At 36.1% G+C, this 15,322-nt stretch overlaps 1 pseudogene; it reads left to right on the forward strand.

The window, feature by feature from the left end:
• The first annotated feature begins 272 nt into the window (after positions 1–272).
• Positions 273–11,519, forward strand: LOC137468561 (taste receptor type 2 member 40-like; annotated as a pseudogene).
• Positions 11,520–15,322: the final 3,803 nt, after the last annotated feature.

The raw sequence follows: 15,322 nt of genomic DNA on the forward strand, positions 1-15,322 counted from the left end.
AGGCAAGGCCACTGCTGATTTCTGTAATAACTAAACCCCGTGGCAGAAGTCTTCCTGTATGAATTCATATATAACTAGTTGTGCTGGAGAGCAGCACAGAAACTTGGTCTCTTCTTGCAGACTGTAGCCAAAATGAATCTGACTCAACTAGATATCATAAAGAGACAGAATTAATAAACTTTTATTTCCAATACATATTAAAAAAGGTTATGTTCTAAACCCAAAGCAAACCAAAACAAAACCTAAACAAACAACTGAAAATGCTGCAGAAAATGAAGTCAAGCCTGCAGGACCTGGATGGAGAGAAGAATGAGAACATGTCACTAGGAGGCAAGGTGGTATCAGATAAGAGGATGGATGTCCCCCTGTGAGACAGTGAAATATGGGGACAAGAACATGCCAGCATAGGAAGGGAGACTTAAAAATAACAAGGCAGCCTGGTGAAGCACAGCAGAATGACAAAATGGGTTTTACTGTCCTTAGTCATCAAATTGACATTTTGGCTAATCCAGAAAATGGAGAGGAGTTGAACAGGACCATGTAGCTGTTGTGACTCGATAAGCAATACCAACTGTAAAAGTCAGACCCAAGCTTTTCCTGAATGAAGGAGATGTGATGGAACCATATCCATAATAAAGGTGCAGAAGGGGAACAGGGATGGGAGGGAAATAATATACTGGCTGTCTGAGTTTTAAACAAATATCTGGAATTGTTGTATCTATAGCTTAAATCAGAAATGCTTCCAGAGTCTCACAAAACAACTCTGGAAGATCTCAGTCCATAATTTTTTACTTGATTCAAATCTCTGTCTCTCAAATACACACTGAAAAGTTACTCCTTAAATCACTCTCTGTCTAAGAGTGACAGAAAGAAGGGGAGAAACTGCATTTCTGTAACTTCTAATATAAGTTTGTTTAATTGAAGCTGATATTAAGCTTCTAAATTGGTGAAATAATGCTGTTTTAAAACATTTATAGATAAGCTTTTAAATTTGAACCCCATATTTAATAACTTTGATTAAAGAATAAAGATAAGTAGAATCTGGGATTTCATCTAGAAAGATGAATCTGGGATAACAGACAGCTGAGGGTTAGGTTTTAAACAGCATTTAAAAGCTTCTATACAGGGACTGTTATTTTTAATCCATCCAGAATGTGAACACAGTGGCCTAAGCTGCTTAGTACACACAGATGGATTCTTGGCCCTACAGCAAAATAACCAAAATGACCTGGTATCTCCACACAGAGCAGATTGGCTGGATCTACAGCACAGAGCATCTTTCTTGTCTGGGGGACAGGGGACCTTAAGACAAAATAGTTAATTGGTGCCTGAAGTTGTTTATGAAACATTATGAGGATTATGTTGCAGCCTGCCAGAAGTGTGCTGTTGCATATTTGTGTGGTACAGTTGTGTCCATCTGTGTGTCCATGTGCTGTGGATGTAAAGTGCAGCTCTGTTTTGCCCTCTTTTCTCACAGAAATTCTTCTGCACCACATAGGAGCTGCCTCTGGTGCTCATCTGAATGCTTTCACTGAGCTGATTTAATTTGCTACATTTGCAGAATACACATACTTGTTTTGGAGTATAAATTTTCTGTCATTTGAGTGAAAAAAATCCCCATGATGGGGGACCAGCTGGGCACTAGCTCTGGCATAAGCAAACCAACATCATCTGATAGAAGCAGGATTAATCATTCTCTGCCATGGCAAGACATTGTACAGTTTCATATGTATCTGAGCACTGAAACGTGCTCTTATTCTACTTTTTTTTTAATAAATCATTGATGTGTAATTTATGTGCGCTGAGACAATCTCAACAATCAGACCTGTCCAGCCATGAAAGCTAATTACAGGTTTTGATATTCAGAATTTAAAAAAAAAGTCAATATTTTTGGGGTATTCCTACTTACTTCTCATCCCAAATGATAATATTCATTAAAAGTTAAATCTGGGAAAAGAAAATCTACAGCAAAGATCCTTGAGAGTTTTTTAAACTCCTTCTTTCCCAGTGAAAGTTATGGATTTAGACAGATGTGCATAGTAAAGCTAAAAGCAAAATAGTTGAACACTGTTGGAAATAGCATCTAAAACAAGAATAAGGTGTTCTGTAATAAAAACAATAATTGGGTCTGAATTGAATAACTAATTGCCATTTCTGAAATGAAATTTATTCTCTTGTTTAATACACTGTAAAACAAGAATAATTCTACTGTATTTTACTGCGCTAGTCATACAACTGAATCAGAATTTGAGCTTCTGTTTTATTGCTGGATATGAAGAGCAATGAGTTGAAACAGCAGTGTGAAGCTTTCTGAACGAACAGAATTGTTTCATTTGGGTGGTCATTCTGAAGCCAATAAAATTGTAGTTGGAACTAATTTTGTCCATATGCTACATGGGACAAAATTGTTCTTACTGGTGTCCATGTATTTACAGCCTTTGACACAATGGGATTAAAATGTTTTTCTGAGATTCAGGTCATGTTCATTTCCTAATCTAAACGGAATCCATCAGAGAATCATAGAATGCCAGGTTGGAAGAGGACATGAAGGATTATCTGACCCAACCTTCCTTGGCAAAAGCAAAACCACAAGTCTAGACAAGGCGGCTCAGCACTCTGTTCAACTAAATCTTCCAAGTGTCCAACATTTGGGAATACACCTCTTACCTAAGCAGATTATTCCAATGGCTGATTTTTCTCACTGTGAAAAATGTTCCTCTAGTGTAAACCAGAATCTCCCCAGGAGTAACTTGTACCTCTCATCTTTTTCGTGGCATTCCTTGTAGAAGGAAATCTTCTTTGTAGACAGTCTTTAAATACTGGATCATGGTGACAAAGTCTCCCCTAAGTCTTGTTTTCTCAAGGCTGAACAAAGCAGTTCTCTCAGCCTTTCCTCACATGGCAGATTTTTCAGTCCTTGGATAATCAATTTGGCTCTTCTCTGGACCCTCTCCAGCCTGTTCATTCATGCTTTTTTTTTTTTTTTTTTTTTTTTTTCCTAATAGGCGTGACAAAAATTAATTTCCAGGTGTGGTCTGGAAAGCACTGAGCAGAGTGGTGCAATGATTTCTTTATCTCTTCTGCTGAAGCACTCTGATGTAACCCAGGATCCTGTTGGCTTTCTTTACTCTAGCAGCACTCTAGCAGCACCCTATTTACTTATATGGAGCTCGAGTTCATCAGAAGCTCCTGGTCCCTTTCCACAGAGCTTCTCCCCAGCCAGGTATATCTCCCAGCCTTGCTGCATTCCTGGATTATGTTTTGCCAGGTGCAAGACCTTATACTTGTTGAACTTCATAAGCTTGTCATTAGTCCACTCTTCCAGCCTATCTTGCAGGGTAACTGTCCCTTCTGAAGTTCTCCCTTCCTCACAGATAGAATTATATCTGTAATTATAGATGTGGCACTGGGACTGTATTTTTTAGTTGGACATAACTGAAACCATGATTTATCATAATTTGCAAACTGTTAAAAGATATCATGAGTCAGGATAAGGCGTTAGCATTATTTCAGTCACATTGTTTGGGACCAAAATTCTGCCTTTGCAATTACCTCTCCTTGATAGCCAGCAGGGAGCTGAGGGAAGGTCGCACAAACTGGGCAAATATAAATTCTACTTGCTCCTATTACTCTCCCAGACATTAAACTTCTACAGGAATTATGTGAACCAGAAATGGTTTTTATGTATTTAAGTAACACCCAATTGATTTCATTCCTATGTGCTTGTCTGTTCATCCTTTGAATCCATGCAGACTTTTCTTGCAGATATATCTTATGACAAGGAATTCCACATCTTCCCTCTGTGTTATGTGGAAAACCACCTTATTTTCTTTGTTTTAACTTCTCTTTCATCTGATGTCACTTACTTCGTGTACTGGAAGAGACAATAAATCATCAACCCCATTGATCTTCATACAAGAGTTTTTTATGCACCCACAAATTATAGCCTCCACAACTGTCTATTCTCCCTTGCTGAAGAGTTTAGTTAGTACTTCACTTTATGGAAGCATGACTGTAACTGTCCCAGGAAAAGTTCATATGCAGAAATTAATTTCTGTCTGGATAAACTGATCTTGTGTTTTTTGCATTTAACATAAAACATAGGGAAAAAATGCACAAGATTTTTGTAATTTTGAATATTTCAAGTCAGTCCTAGGAAGTGACCATCATTTGTCTCTATTCTTCTCACCTGGGAAGAATGTAATTTTTTTGCTCTTTGAATAGAGTAAGCAGATGTGTCATTGTGATGAGCACTTTCTCAAGGGTTTGTCAGCTTTCTAATTCATGCATCATTCACTCCTAGCTTTAGTAATCACACAAAGGAACATTTTATGATTGTGAAGTTAAAAAGCTATTAGGACACTAAGAAATAATATCTGGACACAATTATGTTGGGTTTTATTGTACTGTGCTACCCCAAGCAAGTGCTCCCAGCAATGTAGTGTCTGCTTACTGCAAAATAAGTGACTGAAGTGGAGTTTTTTTTTTTTTTTTCTTTATGTTTGGGAATCCTAACTAAAAACCTAAGTGAACCCAGCCTCAGCACTGTATAAGGACTGTAACTGCAATGGTGTGCATAAAAAAAATATTATCAGGATACAGACTTTTGCTTTCTTCATACTGCTTATGAAGAGGGACTCCAATGTGAATTTTTCCAAACAGGTAACAGTCTCTCTCTGCTGGAGTCAGTGTTAGTAAGCCACTAAAATCAGGATTAATTTAAATTTGCATTACAGGTGGTGCAGAGTATTGAAAAAGGGATTTGCAGCTGGCTGTCAAAATGTCACATTGGCTGTACAAACAGAAGAGAACCCAGCATCAGTCAGCGTGGGGCTGTTTGCCAGTGGTGCTGAAGTGCTGATGGCCTGCAAAAAGCCTTATGGTCTTAATACATATATGTACTAAAAGGCACATTTACATTAAAGTTATAACTTTGGCAAAAGTAAGCAGTTAAATTTTTTTAATGAAAAAATATTTATTTGGAGTTGTCTATACATCATCCTGATGTTAAATTCTTTAATGATATTATCACATAACATTTTTCACTGAGTGCTTCTATTAGATAGATTCATTGCAACAGGAATCATAGATTTATATTTTCTAAATTTTAATGATAATTTGCAAAGACTATAACAACATTCCTAAAAGAATGTCAAAGACCATTTCTCTTAAGTGTAAAATATATGAAACAGTTTACATGAAACTAGTTCACCTGAACATTAAAAAGTATTGTCATGAGGCAGGGTTTTTTTACATTTTAGAAAAGGATTTAATTTGTCAATACGTCTCCTTTCTTCAGTCCACCATTGCACTGTAAGAAGATTCAAGTAATTTTTAGCACTTTGTACTTAATTTCTTTTAAATTATGTTATTTTTATCACTTCCTAGTGCTTTATTCATTATTCAAGCATAAACAGATAGTGAAGGAAGGCAGCTGAAGTGGTAGTGGAAATGAAAAGATGGGTTCTGTTTCATGCACTTTATTTACGCAAATTGTGATTAAGTAAAGTAACCTAACTCATAACAAAAATCCATTATGAGGATTGTGCTTATCTTTGGGTGCTGGTAGTTTATAAGCAATCTTATGACAAGGTGTATGCTAAAAAGACTGTAATGAATAGAGATAGCTTTTAAGAATGCTATTTCCAAACTGGGGACACGAAATGGACAACTGCTGGTGATGGCAGGGTATCTGAAACGTAACACAAGATAAAGGAACTTGACTTAAAATATATGCTCCAATATACAAGTCTGTCACCTGTGTAAGAAATGTGTATTTATTCTTTGGATGAAGCTAAGCACAAATTGTAAGTGCTGAGTCTAGTGCAAGGATCACTGCGTGAAGTTTCACTGTAGTCCCTGACAACTTTGCGAACAGGAAAATCCAGTGGTGTGGAAAGGCATGCACTAACCATGAAATGTAATGGATATGGAAAATAAGAGGCCTTTCCTTTACTTGCAGCTATGGTTTGGGAAGAGAGAAACCAGAAGCTGCTGTCTAACTTTTCAGTCTTGTTAAGGACATATGAAAAACAATTCCTATTCAACAAGAGTTGTTTAAGCCAAAGAGATAAAGCATCCTTTGAGGAGGGGAAAGAAGAAATTTCTTGAATCCATAGAGAAGCTGGACCAGTTGAGAATATTGTTCTATAATTTTTCAATTTTTAGTGTGCAATTTTAGCATTTTCCTTATTAGAATAAACCTAATTCACAGTCTTTAATCATGTTTGGTTTGTAGAGAAATCTGGCTCAGTAAAGCACTCCATTCTTTTGGACATATTGACTCTCTTAATAGCAGAAACATGATCAGAGGAGGGCTGCAAACATTTCACACTTCATGTTGTATAAGCCATAAACTTATCTTTACAAATACTGTCTTGAATTAATTGACATTTATATTAATTTCCTTTTGACCACGGCAAGGAGCAACTGATAATCATCACTAGCTTGTAGCTATTTCCTGCTCCTTGCTTTTAGGATGTGTGTACATTCTTACCTCTTTAAAAATAAAATTGCATCTTCTTTTTCATTTGTTTTATGTGGTTTGATCTTCTTGACCCCTCGCATGAATTTCAGAGGATTCTTTCCATTACTTGAGTCTGTTGGGGTTTCCATTTTGACAGTCATTGCTAAAAGAAACAACAAATAATTTTGTGGTACTGAGATTAACAGTACATTATCTCCAGTACAGTAATGACAGCAGCATGACAACTTGCAAATTAATGGTAAAATAGATTATCACCCTTTCACACTCATTTTTGAGATATTTTGCAACATTACTTCTTTGTACAATACAAAGTCTGGAATGTGTTAAGCAGCAGCATAATTTATTGCTATTTTCCACAGATGGGATATTTTATTGAGGTTCACAAGCCTTCTATACCTTGTCAAACACATGAGGAATACTTAATAAACCATTTTAAAAAGTGTTGCAGATGCAATCAGCCATTAGTAGAACCAAAAATGCTGATTCTGGCCATGTTTGTTAAAGACAGATGTTGATGGCTCTCCTACACAATCTTTGCAAGTTTTCTTTTGTAGGTTAGTTTGTGCATGCTTTACAAGACATATTCTCCTGTGGGTTTTTACTCAATTATTTTAGTATAAGGATCTTAATACTAGTTGTACTTCACTGTCTTATGCTGGTGCTCAGAGGTTTCCATCAGAGATGGATTTTACGATACAATAAATGCTGTTTGCAATTTACTACAGGTTGTAAAAAGCTTATTTGCTAAGGAGATCATGATGTAGAGGTGAACAAATGTCATGAGGCTCTTGTAACCTCTTACACCACCAGAATTTAATTAACTATGATTGTCTGGAAAGCAGTGTCCTTCCTCTAACACAAAATAAAACATTTTTCTTTTTCTTTTTTTTCTATCACACGGGATAAAAAAACAATAAATTATTCTCAGGACCTTGTCTCTTTTCATCAGGAAATTGAATCTTTGTGATCAAGGTAATATTTATTCTTCATTTCTTGAATTGTTTTGCAAATTCTGTAATTCAGTTTTTACAGAATTGCACACTACTCATGAGCAAAAGTCAACACTTGCCAAACAAAGTCATAGTATCATTAGGATGCAAGTAAAAAGTTGAAATTCTGTGATTTTTCTCTCTGGATATAATCTCAAAATGAAATTCCAGGATTAGGTATTTTTTTGCCTTTCGATAGGAGACAGGAGGAAGACTATAGGATCCCATCACTGAGTCATTGTGGAATTATATAATTATTTGAGTTGAGAGAGACTTTAAAAGACCACCTAGTTCCAACCCCTGCTTCCATGGGCAGGGACACCTTCCAGCAGATGAGGTTGCTCAAAGCTCTATCTAGCCTGACTCTGAGCACATCCAGGGGTGGGGACACCCCAGCCTCTCTGGACAACCCGTTCCAGTGCCTCACTGCAATCACAGGGAAGAATTTCTTCCTAATATCTAAACTATATCTACTCTATTTTTGTTAAAAGCCATTGCCCCTTGTCCTATCACTCCATATGCTTGTCAAAAGTCCCTGTCCACCTCTCTTTAGTGACTTTCAATGCTGAAAGGTTCTATATGGTCTCCCTGAAACCTGTGCATCTCTAACAACTTGAGTTTTGGTTCTTTGTTTTCTGAATGTGCTGGAGCTATCACATTATAAAGCCTTAAATTTTTAAATTTGACCTTCATTTTGGTTGGTATTGATGACGACCCCAAATGACACACTGAAGCATGACAGCTGAATGAGTATGATGAAGGGTGGTGGCAGTCTGAGCATCTGTCACATCACACCAAAACCAAAGCTCTTCAAAAAATAGTAGCAACAAATTTAAGAGAAGAAAAAGCCAGTCATATTGGACATGTTGTAATTTCTTCTATCCTCAGTGATGCCACAGACAATTACTTTTCACTAAAAATTGTGAAGCTGTGACCATAGTTGGATGATTCATTAGCAACATTTCCAAGGTATGCATTTTTCTGTACAATATCAGAAATAAATCTTTCAGTATTGTATTCATACACTTTTTGCTTACAGTAAAATACCAAAATATTAACCAGATGCTACTAACTTATGTGTTGTGGATCTTGTATGAGCTGAACAGGCTCACAAGATTTGAGCTTCACAAGATTTGGAAACTGCTTGTTCTGCTGCAAAAATTTCTCTACTACTTCAACAATTAAAACCCTAAAACCCTTATATGGATTGTGTGAAGCATAATTATTACTGCTGTTAATTGGAATGCATGAATTAAAGGAGTAAAGGTGCTATCTGTGAGCTAAACCTGACTTCTCTGGGTCTTCTCTCTTTTCATAAAGTGAGATTTATGTTTCAAGGGAAATTGTTGTATAAATTCAGACACTTTTCTCTAGTATTTATAATTTGTGTCATGCTAACATTGTACTGTGATTATTTTTAAGAAATTCCAGTCTGCTTTACTTTGTGAGTCTATTGCTTTTATTAATTCACTCAAGTGCTCTCTCAGAGGATAAGTTCAAGGAAGTCTGATATATTTTAGGATCTCTTGTGTCTCCTCTGCCAGATAAATCTGGCCTGACCATGATGATTAACTCTGTAGTCCAAAAGGAGATCTGCTAATGAGCATAAATGTGGCAACCCTATCTGTGAGGTCAGGAAAGAGCAATAAGGGGAATGAGCACTTTCTAGGATCTGCATACCAGGATGAGATGATGATAATTTCCAGTCTGGAGCCGGTGTCAGGTGTGGTCAAATTTCAGTGACACACAAACCAGCCTTTTGTATCTTCATCCCTGCCTGTGTTTGTCACCAGCATCCATGAGTGAACTCATCTTCTGGAGAACCCTTGGAGACCATAGCAGTTTATTGCAGAGCTGCTGAGTTACTGAGGCATAAAGCAAGAGAAAATTTAGAAGCCATTCCTGAGAGCAGAGCATATTAGACTGAGGTCCCTGACAGAGCACTGAGGAACAGGCTCTTTCCTTTACCTGAGTTGAGGATTAAATACCACCAGAGTGCATAGGTTGAGTGGCAGCTACTTTCTGAAGGAGCTGGTGGGTGTACACCATGGTGGAATGCTCTTTTGTGGGAATGTTACTTTGTTCTCAGTAAATTGTTCCCACTTTTGGCCTCACATACAGGAAAATCAAATAATCAGGTAAAGCTCAGATATGGTTGTCTTTCAAATTCTAGTTTTTGATATGAAGATAGAACAGAATTTTGTAACTGTTGGAACCTCTGAGAATTTGCTTCAGTCATGCACTTTTCTAGAATGTACTTTCTGGTTTAGATTCTCCCACTTCATAATTGCAGTGCTGTTTTTTCATAAGTATGTAAAAATGAAGTGTTACTTTCATGTTCCCTTGAGTAACTTAAAAACTATATTTCTGAAGTAACTGACTACTATAGTTATGTAATGCATATTCTGTATACAGGAAGATCTAGGCATATAGCTTGAAAATACATAGTAGTCATTGAGTTAGACTTTATGGTTTTTTTCCTTAGTAAGATGTGTCTTTTCTGCTCTTGAATACTTCTGGTAAAGAATGTTAAAAAAAATAAACATATCAACGTTTTCTTAGTTTAAATTTGTTTGTTTGCTTTATTCTTTTAGGTTTTTAAATCTGAAACTTATATACAATGCTTTGTAAATATGTCTCAATTATTTTTTTACAATTTGCAGTGTTGTGATGGCAAAAATTTGTTCAATTTTTAGAGAAAAAAGCTCCTAGTTTTTGAGACTATAAGGACCTAAAATGAAATCTAAGTTTAATGCAATTTTGATTCACAGAAACAAAAACTATGAAAATTTTAAGTCTAGCTTTTACTTTCAGTAAGTCAATGAATAACTATTAACTTATTGTTTTCTTAGAAATTCAACAAAAACTTGAAGCATTAAAGTATTGATAGGAAGTAAATCCAATTGACAATTCTTGCCATACCCATATTAGAAGTTCAGTCTATCTTTTACTTTGAAAGATTTTACTCTATCGAGAAATGGACTCCAGGAGTATATATCAACCTTCCCACAAAACCAGTAAATATTTTGCTGCCAAATAAACTTTCAGACTTTTTCCAGTGGCCTAACAATGTCAGCTGCTTCTCACCACTTCTTATTGTTTCAATAAGCATTGTATCTATTGAAGTTGTTATTGGATTTATTGGAAATGGATTTATCACAGCTGTTAATATCATTAATTGGATCAAAAGCAAAACAATATCTTATGCTGATATGATTCTGATCTTTCTGAGCACATCAAGATTTATCTTGCAGGTGATGGTCCTGATGCACATCCACTGTCCCTACTTTGCAGATGTGTTTAAGTTGGCTTCAGTGTACAAGGACTTTGGTGCAGTGTGGATGTTTGTAAACCATAGCAGCTTGTAGTTCAGTATCTGGCTCTATGTACTGTACTGTGCAAAAATAATCAATATCACCCTCTGGCTGCTGCTGCAAATCAAGCACAGAATAGCTGGGATGGTCCCATGTCTTCTTCTAGGATCACTGGTGATGTCTTGTATGACTTCTCTTCCTTTACTATGAATTACACCCAGCACTTACCTCTGCAGCTCAACAGGAAACTGCAGAGAAAACAGCACAGCTCATATCATGGACTGGGATGGCTCATCTCTCTACTTGCTGCTTCTTTACTTTCTAGGTTGCTTTTTCCCTCTAGTAGTCTCCATGGTGACCTCAACTCTGTTAATTACTTCTCTGTGGAAACACAGAAATACGATGCAATGTTATGCAGATACTTTCAGGGATGCTATGATAGATGTTCACCTAACTGCTATTAAATCCATTATTTCTTTCTTAATCCTGTATCTTTCCGTTTTTGTAGCTCAAATTCTGTTGATACTGTTGACATCTCAAAGTAAAGATGTTGTGACAGTTGCAGTATCCTTAGTTGTAGCTGGGACATATCCTTCCATGTACTCTATTATCCTGATCATAGCCAATTCAAAACTGAAATTGGCATTTAGGAACCTTTGCCTGCATTTTAAGTGCCATTTGGAAGATAACCTTCCAAGCCCCAGGCTTGAGAGAAACACTCTCCAGTAAGAGATGTGAAATCAAGACTCATATGTATTGTTTCACTGTCCTTTTTCTTAAATGATAACTTTCAGTTTGCAGAGATTTCTGTGGCTAGTCCTCCTTAGCATTTCAGAGCATCTGAAGTAATGCTCATTTTTGCCTTACTTGTACACCACTCCAGCTCCTTCCATGAGAACAAAAAACATACTGAATGAGAATAATGTACTTAAATAAGAAATCAGTTTTAGATTGCTTTGTGATTTCAGATTATCAGTTTAAGACTGAAAGTTTTATGACCTGTTTGAACTGAAGAAAATGAGGACTAAAACAGACAAGAATGTATAGAGATCACAAGTATCAGCTCTCAAGTAAAGGTTTTTTGCCTGAGAAGGTTAAAATTTGACTAAAAGCATGTTATGCAAGTCATAACTGATGTTACATGGAAAAAGACTGTACTTTTAAACTGGAAGAGCCAACTGGATTATAACCTGAGGGAAAGATAAGATTTGGAAGCATTCACCCAACTGATTTAATCAAATTGTATTCTGAATGAGGTTTATTTGTTTTAGGATTCCAGTATATCTGTAACAATGTAGTGATTAAATACCTATCTATTAATGTATATTTTGTTTGAAATATATGTTATGCGTTTTTGTTTGTTTCCCTTGAAAGTGGATTACCCAGACGGTGATTACAATGTAAGATGATGTAGGTACATAGAACTACCTGTAGAAAATCTCACTCATGTTGAGTTGACCATTCTGATCATAGATTTGCCTTTATTGTCATGATTTGTTATTGCTTTGAGCAATATTGCTATGAGTTGTTTCTAAGGCTGTTTTATTTTAAAATTTTATATTACTATGAAGTTTCACATGAGGTTGGTGAAATATATTTAACAAATCCTGTCATGTTTTATCAAATAATGTGTTTGATAAATCTGTTCTAAAGTTCTCAGCCTATAAATTACTTTTGTGAGAGTTTCAGTCCCACTTATAAAATTAATGAGCAGAGTGATTCACTTATTCTTGGAGTGTAGTGGCCTCAGTTTTTGAAACACCAAAGTAATAAGTTTATAAAATTCTTTGAAAAAAAATTACTGTTTAACATTATTAGATAAAGAGTGATAAATTATAAATTTATACCATAGATAAATGGTTTTAATTGGTACCTTAAAATGTTTTTGAGAACGAACTATGTGTTAATAGGAGACATAAGAGGATGTCTGTATGATATGAAATGATATGATTATTACCACATGCAAACCAGGGGTTCAGACTTCAGAGCATAAGGGAGAGTCATTAATCTCACAAACACAGCATTTGGAGGCACAGTACATTGTATTGTAAAACTAAAGCTTCTGTAATGTCCACTGCTGTGGTGCTGAATCAAGAGGGATACAGAAGTCCCTCGAGGGAAGCAGGTGGGAACCATAATGCTCATGTCACAGCAGCACTCTGCTCTGCTCTACAGCTGCAAACCCTGCCAACATGGACCAAGGTTAGAACAGTTACACAGCAATAACTCTTCCAGCTGGCAACATCGTGAAAAGAAAGTGTCCTGTAAGAAATTAGTTTGTCTGAGACTGTTTTATTGTGGGGTGATTGTTAGGGGTATTTGGTTTTTAGAAGCTGATAATTTCCCCAGTGAGCTCATTTCTCTCCAGGTACTTCCAAACCCTTTTCTAAAGACAGTCTGAAGTAAAGGAATCAGAGCCATAGATGATAATAATGGCCCTTGCTCAGCTTCTTCACCTTAAAGACAGGGAGATCTGAAGCAGGAACAATCATTAATAATATCCTCCAGTGCTTCCAGGGGAAGAAGAGGACAAAGCTGAAGGACTTGATGTCTTTATGTTGTATTGATGAAAGTTTTGTTACACACAGCATAGAGTTAGATAGGTACACAGATTAGAATTTTAAATGACTGGATTGGTAAATAAATTATTAGTTTTGTCCTTTTCCATTCCATGCTTCCCTCAAGCTTCAATTTATTTTTATGACTTCTTCCACAGTATATACAGATTTCTATTTGTTTTTTGATCTTACCCTACTCTTAGGATTTCATCCTATCCCACCCTAAAATAATCTTCTGTATTCTCTTCGGATCTAGCATGCTCTTTCAGGTACATTTTAAAAAAGCTTTCTCATTATTATTTTACAAAAAAACATCACTCACCAAATTACAGTAGGCTTGTTTCTATATCTAGTTTATTCCAGAAAGTAGATCAATAAACCCGATGAATGTTTTGGCAATTATTGTTTTTGCCCAAAAAAAATCATAAGAATAATGTCATTGATATTTCATTGTCTAAGAAGTGTTTATATGATGACTGACAGTAAGATTGAGTTCACCAGTACATTTCTCCTGGAACTTTTCAAGCTGCATGAAATGGGGACAACATGAATGGGAGAATACTGTCTGCAGTTTGTATAAGGCCTGAAATTGTGGCAGGACCAAAATCATTGCGAGTATGAAGAAAAATAGTGATTAGTGCAGTTGTTCATATGAACTGCATGAAAAATCATACTTGTCTTCATTGTCTTCTCCAATTTTTTTTTTTTTTTTTTTTTTTTTTTTGCTATAGTGCTTGCTTTATCTGGGTCACAATTCATCACAATTCTGTGTCCAGGAAAAACAGTATTTTGCTGTGCAGAAATTAAGGGACTTTTGATTTCAATCTCAGTAGCATGTTCATGAATCTGGCAAGCTTCTCACTATCAATCTTTCAGCATGTGAATCAGAAAGAACTACCACAGACATTCTTAGTTTCAACTGTTGGTCTGCTTTGTCATGTCTTTCCTTTTGCTTGCATTATTCAGAGGCTCTACCTGATCAAATCAGTAGCAGGGTGGTGGGTATGAACTCTGCTATCTCTAACATACTGTGTCTCCTCTGCTAGCCATGCAGTCATCCTTGTCGTTTCTGACAGTTTGCTCCTCTCCATGATGTAATTTCCTCTCTGCTAGGTACACAAGTCAGCACTGCCAGCTCTGTGGATCCCAGAACAGATGTTCTTATAATGCCACTAAAACTCCAGTCTTCACTTTTGCTGGTTTTCTAGCGGTAATCAGGAAGCTTTTCACTTTCTTTGCATCTGACAGCACAACGGTGCTAATTTATTCTGAATAATTTTAGGTAATTTGAAAAGTAAAATAAGTGCCAATGGAAATGCCACACTGTACCTATCTTTTCTTGAAATATGACTTCCCACCTTTGTGCAAGGTCTGGAGAAAAGTTTTCCCTCTTGTAAGAGTTTATAATAGGATTATAACCTGGGATTACTTTTATCCCTATTTATTTATTGTCTTCCCTATCGTAATAGTCAGCCTTCATTTAATTAATATCACAAGGACAGTTTCTCCAATGTTACAAAATGCTTCTGAAGGCTAATCCCTCTTCCCCTCAATATTTCTTATCCTGTTTGTTCCTCATTTGAGGATATCTGGGTTGGAGGTCATTGGAGCTTAGTTAGGTGTATAAATAATGTTCCATATGAATCTTCATAGAGACATGGGTATTAAGGTTTATTAAAAAGAAATTTCTTATATAATAATGTGAAAATGGCTTTGAATACTTGTAAATATTAAAAATATAAATTAGGCTCATGTTAATATCACTTCTAAGATTTATTATTTTCAAAGTGCCATTTCTCCCTCCCAATACCTATGTTTTTGCAATGAACCAAACTTTACATTGGCCAAAGTAATCATAATGAATATCAATTACATCAGAGAAGAGCATAGGCCCTCTTGAAACCAGAGTTCCTGATGCTCATAAGCTTTTCAGTGGTCAGAGAGTTTTTCATTCCTAAAATTTTTCTTGTCTCC

The sequence above is a fragment of the Anomalospiza imberbis genome, chromosome 2 (assembly GCF_031753505.1).
Source record: "Anomalospiza imberbis isolate Cuckoo-Finch-1a 21T00152 chromosome 2, ASM3175350v1, whole genome shotgun sequence".
NCBI lineage: Eukaryota > Metazoa > Chordata > Aves > Passeriformes > Viduidae > Anomalospiza > Anomalospiza imberbis.